Raw genomic sequence first — 9,463 nt, 5'->3', positions numbered from 1 at the left:
ATTGTCCTCTCACTGAGCTTGTCTCACATTTTCTATGTTTTCTTGGGGCTGTTTGGATTTCTGTTTTGCACAGGTAGTAGATTCCGCTAAGTTCGGACTGCAGCACCATATTGAGGCATTCTCCTTATCCACCATTATCTATTTTGACTTATAGGATTTGTTCCCTTTCATACTCTTATATTTCTTTCTAAATTGGACCATGTAACTTATGCTCTGATGTAACGATAAATTGAGTATTAGATTCCTAAGATGTAATTGTTGGGTTAGAAACCCTCATATTTTGGTTGGTGGTGGATGTTTTGTGAAGAAGAGGAGGTCTTATTTGGAACTTATTAGAGATTTATTATATTAGAAGTGTATTATTGGATTTACAAGTTTTTGGGTAGTCCATATTTAGGGAGGTTATGTCGAATTTTTGACAAAATCTTTTTCTAACTTGGTCGATACTGTCATGCCCTGAATTTTAAATAAAGAAAATTCAAATCCGAAACGCGAGAACAAACACAAGAAAACACATAAAGAAAATTTTTCATTTAAACTAAGTAACAAACAAACTGAACTCACAATGTCAATACCGACGCGTTCTTTAGAGTCACATATTACATTTCAGATAGTTTACAAATCAAACTGAATGACAATTCAATAAGTAAACACACCCACCACAACTCACTACCCAGCAGAAGACTTAAAACTAAGAGCACCCTTCCACGTCCACGCCATTGAACGTACACCTCAGCTTTGATAATGATCACTCGATAATCAAACCTGCACAAAAACCCCTACACCATAGAACAAAACAAACCCGGTAAGCTTTTCAGCCCGTATGAGTAAACTCAATTAAAGTGACTCACGTCACTCATGCTTATAATTTCTCAACTCGTGAGATAATTAAAGCAACAATATTTAATTCCACAAAACAGAACCAAACATCAAGTTCATATCATATCATCTCAACGACAAATCACACTCACTTCCCCTCAACATAAAGCATTTGTCAAAACGATGACCTCACAACTCATTCACAACTCACTACAAGTCTCAAACCACAACCGCACTTACAATTGAATTAAGTAAAATCAGTAATCCCTGCATGGAAACTTAGTTCAGGAGATCACATTAAAAACAAACAATAGAAATCATATAAATTCCTGCATGAAGTTTAGTTCAGGAATTTACATTAAAACAAACAATACAAAAAGTAGTAATCCCTGCATATAACTTAGTTCAGGAGATTACATTAAAACAAACAATACAAAAAGTAGTAATCCCTGCATATAACTTAGTTTAGGAGATTACATAAAAACAACAAAAGAATTCAAACAACTCACACCAAAGTCGATGATCACCCATCAACACTAAGTAGATGATCACCCGTCAACTCCAAATAAATCATCTTATCACAACTCACCCATAACATGAAAATCAAGTCCTTCTTGGACAATAAAAGAAAGAAACCACTTGAAACTCTCTTTTAAAAAAATGTGTACTCAAGGGCACGGTAACACAAAGTTATCCCCCAAGCAGTACAATGCACCCAAGGGCACGATAACGCGAAGTTATCCCCCAAGCCGTACATTTGGCAGACAGACTAGAGCTCTAACTGAATTGTAACTTGACACCTCGGCCGAGGTTCAAGTATATGTGCCTCGATCACCAATGTGACAAAAGGTCCTCAGACCGAACATTTAAAAGTCCACATGACCCAAAATGTTACACTCAACCCAAGATACTCTTTTAATACAATTACATCAATCACCCACATGATGAATTGTATTCCATGACACTCAACTCAAAATACCCTTTTAATACAATAACATCAATCACTCACATGATGTATTATAGTCCATGACACTCAACTCAATACAATACATCAATCACTCACATGATGTATTGTATTCCAGAAAATAGTAAAAACTCAAAATAATACTTCAATCAAATCACCATCATTACTTCACCCAATGTCACACCATCTATATATTTATTCCACGTAAATATATATATACGTAGTCATCCACGCAGGAATGACCACTAGTACCAACTATAGTTTTATAAATTAACTACTCGAAAATCATTTTATATCAAAACATTGTTTTAACCTACCCATGAACCGTTGTCGATCAAGTTAATATATTTTAAAACCAATAATTTATTTCGAAAATGATTTAACAATTAAACAAGTAATTCCGAGTAATAAATAAATCCGTTCGTAAATGAACCACGTGAGATTTACTCACCTCCAAATCCTGCTGCATCTTCTCTAACAACCAAGATACGATTCACAATCGTCCGCCAACTCAAACCATCAATCACCTAACCAAATCAAGGCCACACTCAATACAACACAAAGCACACAATTCACAAAACACAATTATACGACGATCCAACAGTCGGATCCTCATCCGAGACCATCCAACGTCCTCGGAACACTTTTACGATCAACAAATCAAAACTACAAGTCGATCGGACGGCCAAATCCTCACGGATCAAAAACCGAAACGAATCGAAAACCCTAAAACCCTAACATGCATCAACTTTCTCCAAAATAACCTTATAATATATCAAAACGACCGTATCGATGCGTAGATGCATAAACTGAAAACAGAACACAAAAATATAGTCTGACGCGCCGCCACGCGCCACCACAAGCGACGGGTCAGCAGGCGGTCAACGCCGGGTCAACCACCTCCAATGGCAAAATGACCAACTACAAACTTATTCAAAATGAAAAGATGGGGCACCTTCATACCTGGAGCTAAGTGAGATTCGCTCTAGATCGTCCTAGATCAAGCTTGGAAGTTAGATCACTCTCGTGTGTCTGATCAGATCCTCGATCGAATCAGGGACGTCGAGAACTTCAAACCTTGATCTACCACTCTACACTCAAAATCGTGGTACAAGGAGGATATGAGGATGATCAGGAGAAGGAGGACAACCCAAAACCGAGAGGATCAGCCCGTACAACGTCGGCGTGGAGGAGAACCTGCCGGGTCGGGTTTGGGGCTCGGTGAAAGGCTTCGATCCAGCCCTTCGTGCGGCAGCGGTGCAAGGCGATGGCAGGGAGAGACTGGGCGGCTCGAGGCGAGCTCGGGGAGGGCCGGGTCGTGGCTGGAGGAAGCGCGATGGCGCCGCTGGCGTCGGGTAGGGTCGAGCGGGTCTGCCGCCTGGGAGAGGAGAGAGAACGGAGAGTTTTGGGGAGGAAAATATAAAAAGAGGAAAAATTTGGGATTTATGAATAAATCCGGATTTTTCTCATATTTATAGAAATTTCCCAAATTTTCAATCCTTCATAACTTCTTTATACGAACTCCGATTTTCGCGTTCCACATATGTACGAACTCGTATCGATGCACTCTACGACTTTCGTGAAGGAAGTTTTCACAGAATCCTAACGTATAAAAAGTCAACCTTCGCACCCCCCCTAAAATGTGCACTCCGAATAATTATTCGTCCGAAAATAATTCCACTCCACCCTCGAACCATGAAATCGTACAAACAAACACTTTATTAATCCTAGGAAACATTTAGGAATTAATAACAAATTTCCGAGGTCTTACATTCCTCCTTAAAGAAATTTCATCCCGAAATTTAAACACTCTACCCAACAATCAGGTAAGGCTAACTCGTTCTCAAATCTAGTCCACGCTCCCCTCGATCGCACCATGATCAATCACAAGTGACTCGTCATGGATATACTTTCTCGGTATGAACACATGAAAACATTTTGCATACCAGACATACAAAGAGGTAAGGCAAGCCTATATGCCAATTCTCCAACTTTCTCCACCATCTCAAAAGGTCTGACAACCTTGGTGTAAACTTTCCCTTCTTGCCCAAACTCGCACTTCTCAACCTTATCATACGACTTTCCCCCTCTCAGAATCTGTAGCACAATCCGAAAATGCTTATCATGATCCTCCAAAAACTTGGAGAAATCAAGATAACATCCACGAATACTACCACAACATATCAAAGTGAGGATTGAACATGCGGTTCATCAATTCCATAAAAAGTAGCAGGTGCATTTATTAGACTAAAAGACATGACGAAAATTCAAAATGTCCGCACATAGTCCCAAAAGCAGTCTAGGGACAACCTGCTTGTTATAGCAGCATCTGACCACGGACATCGATAACGAAATACCAGTTGTCCAGTGACAGATAACACATCCTCACTTCTTCCTCTAGCCCTTAAATAAGATTGCTCTCATCGTGATGACTTTGCCAACCTAATAACAAGTCAAAAACTTTCACTCAACGTTGTTCTGTAGTCTCGTCTAGAATACAAACCGACCACCAACGATGGTCGCACCAACTTCCACTTCAATGGTACTAAAATCAAGCACACTGGCTCCATCATAGACATCTTTCTCCATTAAAGGCACTTGAAACATTCTCATTCTTAACTTCATGTTTGAAGTTAAAACCACATGCCTTAAACATCATCTCCAACACCTGATTCCCTCGTTTAGTCCGTCAAATAATCAGCGGATAATATACTGCAATCGCACATCGAGTAATTCCTCATAGCATTCTAGATTAGTCCCCACTCCATTAAGTACGACATGTCTAGGTCAAACACCTGATACAGGTACAATACCTAGCATCACCATACTACGACACGCTACCACTCCACTTGATGATCATTCAAACATTCTATGTGTTACAATACCTAGCACATCACTAGGTTCCGCACAGCATGAACACTAGGAGATAAAGCAACTCAATTGCTAAATCTCCACTTCTCACCAAAATCGTAACAGGTTTAACGGACCTTAGTCTTAACTTTGCTTTGAAGTTCAAAACAAATGCCTTAAACATACCCTCAATCACTTGATTCACTCGATCAATCCATCACTCAATCTGTGGGTAAAATGATACACCCGCAGCTCGAGTGATCCTTGTGGCATTCTAGGATAGTCTCGAAACTTCGAAATGAAATTTGCCTAGACCTACAATTAATATCGGCACCCTACCTAGTATCACCGCACTAGTCATCCTCACCACATCACTTGGTGGTAACACAACCATCTCCTGAATTCCATCCCTGCACACAACCCAATGATGACTCTGAAACTACTGCACTAAACGCAGACAACTCAAGAGTCCAGAACCCTGTTATCACAACATTATCTGTATCACTTCATCGAAAATGCAACCCTTGCGTTACAAGAATTGCAAATGAAACCGTCATTTCAATTCAAATCAAACCAAAGCCTATGCATCACACAACATACCACACCGAAAATTAAATCTTAAAGACAATAGAGCATACATCATAACTTAATAAGTGTTCTACCACCTTAGAACACAAATCACGCTAAGGTCTTGCCTCAACTAACCCACGCACAAATCATCACATGGCATTGCACACATAATTATCGTCACACAGACCACTACCCAATACTACCACAAAATCACACAAGCACTGCTACAAAAGCTGCTAAAAAAGGCACTGCCATAAAGGCTGCCATACAAGCTCTACTACCACAACCATGAAGGGTGCATCACGCAACCAACCCCTCACAACAACCATCAGCAACAGGGAGTCACACGCAAAAGTCTAACTACACATATCAAGCAAAAATCCAACACCACACAATCATAAAGATGTATCACCAAAACAATTCATTCTCAAAAGCACACCAATAAAACAAATCACCCAGTGATCTAGCTAGAATCATCTGAGTCAACCAAACACAAAACAAATGTGCAGAAATCCAATGCTCCACTAAAATCGAAGAACTAATAAATGCTAAACACCTCTCATTCTGAAACATCTCAAGGCAATACCTGCCCAACGAGTGTAGTCAAACTAAGTTCAGCAGCTACACCAATTGAAGCCTACTGATGAGTCCCCAGTCTTTTTCTAGGGCTCACCCTGAGTACTTGACGCACTACTACTCTCTGTAACTACCTTTCCCCCTTTTCTCAGAATTCTCCGTAGTTGTCATCTCCTTCCAAGACGTCTAGAGTTCCTGTATAATGCCAAAGCATTAGAAAGGATGAGTGCTACATGATGCAACTGAAAAAGGACCACTCCCGCTTTGATTACTAGACTCAGTTCCCCCCCTTGGAACTTCCGAGTCAAAAACACTGGATCCATCGACCAAACAAACCAAAACAACCATGAGAACCGGGCCTCATAGTCCCTGACACTCTTAATCCCTTGAACTTGAGTAATTGATGTCAAACTCCAACTTCTCCATCACTGGAGCAGAAAGGTACATGTCCTGGAAGAGTTCCACGAAACCCTCCCAAGTCATGGTCGGTATATTCCTAATCCTCAACAATAAATCCTACCAATGTCATACTTCACACTCGAGGAGGAATGTAACTATCTTTTTCTTCCTCACGTCGATACAGACTACTGTATCAAAGTAGGTCTCCATGTTTTCGATCCATTGATCAGCCAACAGGAAATCTGAACCAACTTGAAATGCCACTGCTCTCCGTAGTGACCTCCCTAGTCAGTCTAGGTGAGTAGCATCAACTGCCTCAACAACAAATGAAACAAGTTGTACTACCTTCTCCACAAGATAGCACTCCTCCTAAGAGGGAACCATGCCTTTACCCCTAGTCGGGCTCTCTGAAGATTCATCACCTAGTGGACATAGCATCACCACAAAGCATTCTCAAAATCACACTAAGAACTCAAACTTCACACAAGATTAGCATAGATACCTCAGAGTCACCTTAAACACATAATAGTACGCCGAATAAAATGATCCACTAAGACACCACGCTATTAAACAAGATGACTATCCCTTGATAAGCACCTTCCACCCAATACCTCAGTGAATCCAACCTGGGGAAGGCACAACTACACTCAATCAAATACTTGTACCAACCTTAGATACAAGCATTGGTCAAACACCATGACCCCAACAACCAAACGACCACTCCACACAAAAGGATACGATTTTCCATGAAAACCATCCTCGACAACTCCACCAGAGTTTAATCCAGAGGTTCCCATTCCTCAAAAGACTACAACTCAAAGAAGCTACACAAAGCTCCACCCCTTCACCTACAAGGCAAACCTAAAGTTCCAAAGACTTATGCCCTGACTGACACCTAACACTATGACATACCCAATGATTATATCAGTACTGAAGAGCATCAGATGGGGATCCGCTGCAGACGGGCCATCATTCGGGTAGTACTGATAATCACCAAATATGTACCTTACACTCTGATACCAAACTGTCACGTCTCGAATTTTGAATAAAGAAAATTCAAATCCGAAACGCGAGAACAAACACAAGAAAACACATAATGAAAAATTTTCTTTATGTGTTTTCTTGTGTTTGTTCTAGCGTTTCGGATTTGAATTTTCTTTATTCAAAATTTGGGGCGTGACAGATACAAATTCACCTCGGATTCCAAGGTGGAATCAAAGAGCGTGTCTGTCACAATTGGCACATAAATTTTGCACAAGAATATGCATAAGTGCGAGATATCAGGCTTGTACCCAGTCACTAGCTGTAACGCAAAAAAATATTGGGTGACAGTGGGTCGTAGACAAATTGGCGTAGCTGCATGCAATATTGCATGACCCCAAGCGGAAATAGGAGGATTGGTGCACATAATAACCAATGTTTGAGCAACTATTTGTAGTTGTTTAATGGCGGTTTCTGCGAGACCATTTTGGATGTGTACGTGAGGAGTAGGATGCTCAACATCAATCCCCAATAACATGCAATAGCCATCGAATGCTTTCAATATAAAATCTCCAGCATTGTCAAGTCGAATCGACTTAATAAGATGAGCCGGGTAGTGAGCAGTAGTCATATGATATGTGTTAGGAATTTAGCATAAGTAGTATTTTGAGTGGATAATAAAACGACATGTGACCAGCGGGTCGATGCGTCAACTAACACCATAAAATATTTGAAAGGTCCTCAATTTGGCTGACTTGGTCTAAAGATATCCCCTTAGATTCTATGTAAGAACTTAATGAGAATTTTTGTGTCCTTTGCGTAGGACGATCTCGATTCTAATTTCCCTAAGGAATATGCATTGCAAAACAAGCGAAGGGCCTTAGAAGTAACCAATGAGAATTTTATATAGGCCAGTGCGTTAGAAACACTGTTAGAAGCAAAATGGGTGGCAATTTCACCATTTAGGGCGTCACGGGTTTCTGGCCAGCGATGGAAGGCGATGGCTGTCCCATGTGGTCGGGGAATCAATTTATGATTCTTGCTTCACTTCGCTAGAAAGAATGGATGTCCATGTGAAGTCTTTAATATACGGTCATCATGTCATGACTAGGATAACCTAGTCGGTCATGCCAAAGTCAGTATGTGTCTGAATCTAAGAGATATTCTCTTATTATGTTATTGGATTCAATGGATAGAATAGTAGTGCCTCAAAGTCCACTAGATTGACATATAAGCTTCTCTAACATATGCATTCATCTGCAGTCATTAGATGTGATGCAAAGGAACTCTTGTCCATTCTCAGTATGAGTTTTCGCTTGGAATCCATTGGCTCGAATATCTTTAAAGCTCAATAGGGTTCGATTTTCCCCAGGAGTGTATATAACTTGTGCAACAGTGATCAAGGTGTCATTAGGTCATTCCATGTCCTTGAATTAAACTCAATGGCTCAGCCATCGTACTAATAAAGGAATATGTAGGCAATATCACTAAGAATAATTGTCACGCCCCTGATTTTTAACACAAATAAAAATCGATATATAATCCTATAATTATACATGCGTAAACGTTCAGTCATCAATATCAAATACCTGGAAACTTTTTCCCTTTAAACTACACACCTATTGATTCCCAGAACCTACTATGTCAACATTGACCCACTCCACAGAGTCACATATTACATAAGCTTACAAATTAAATTGTCATCACAAAATAAAACGTAAATGCTCTTCAGAGCTTACTACATAGCGGAAGTCATAACAACGGCAAAGCCAACAAAATTTGCTTCTTACCTGTTCTGCTGCCAACAAGCTACCTCAACTTCAGCCACGATTTTCCTGACCTGCAGGATTAACCCCTACACCATTTGAATGGTGCACCGGGTTGACACACAACAAACCCGGTAAGATTTTGCAAGCCCGTATGAGTAACTCAAACCACACACAACTCACGCCAAAAACGAGGAAAACCTTTCAACTCGAAAATAAGGGAAACATATCATGCTTCCCAAAACAATATTCTTTTCCCAAAAGAAACAACGAAAGTCACACCATGACAAAATCATATAAATCGTTAACCTAACAATTCGTTGTGTAGTAAGCTCTGAGGAGCATTTACGTTTTACCTTGTTGTGGACAATTTAATTCGTAAGCTTTTGTAATATATCTCTATGGAGAGTGAGTGTATATTAACTTTGAGGGTTTAGGGCATCAGTACGTACTTGGTTTAAAAGGAAAAAGTTTCCATGTATTTTGTATTGATGACTGAACGTTCACACATGTATAATTATGGGATTATATATCGATT

The sequence above is a fragment of the Rosa chinensis genome, chromosome 1 (genome assembly GCF_002994745.2).
Source record: "Rosa chinensis cultivar Old Blush chromosome 1, RchiOBHm-V2, whole genome shotgun sequence".
NCBI lineage: Eukaryota > Viridiplantae > Streptophyta > Magnoliopsida > Rosales > Rosaceae > Rosa > Rosa chinensis.
The sequence above is the reverse complement of the archived record's forward strand: the minus strand, read 5'-3'. Positions refer to the sequence as shown.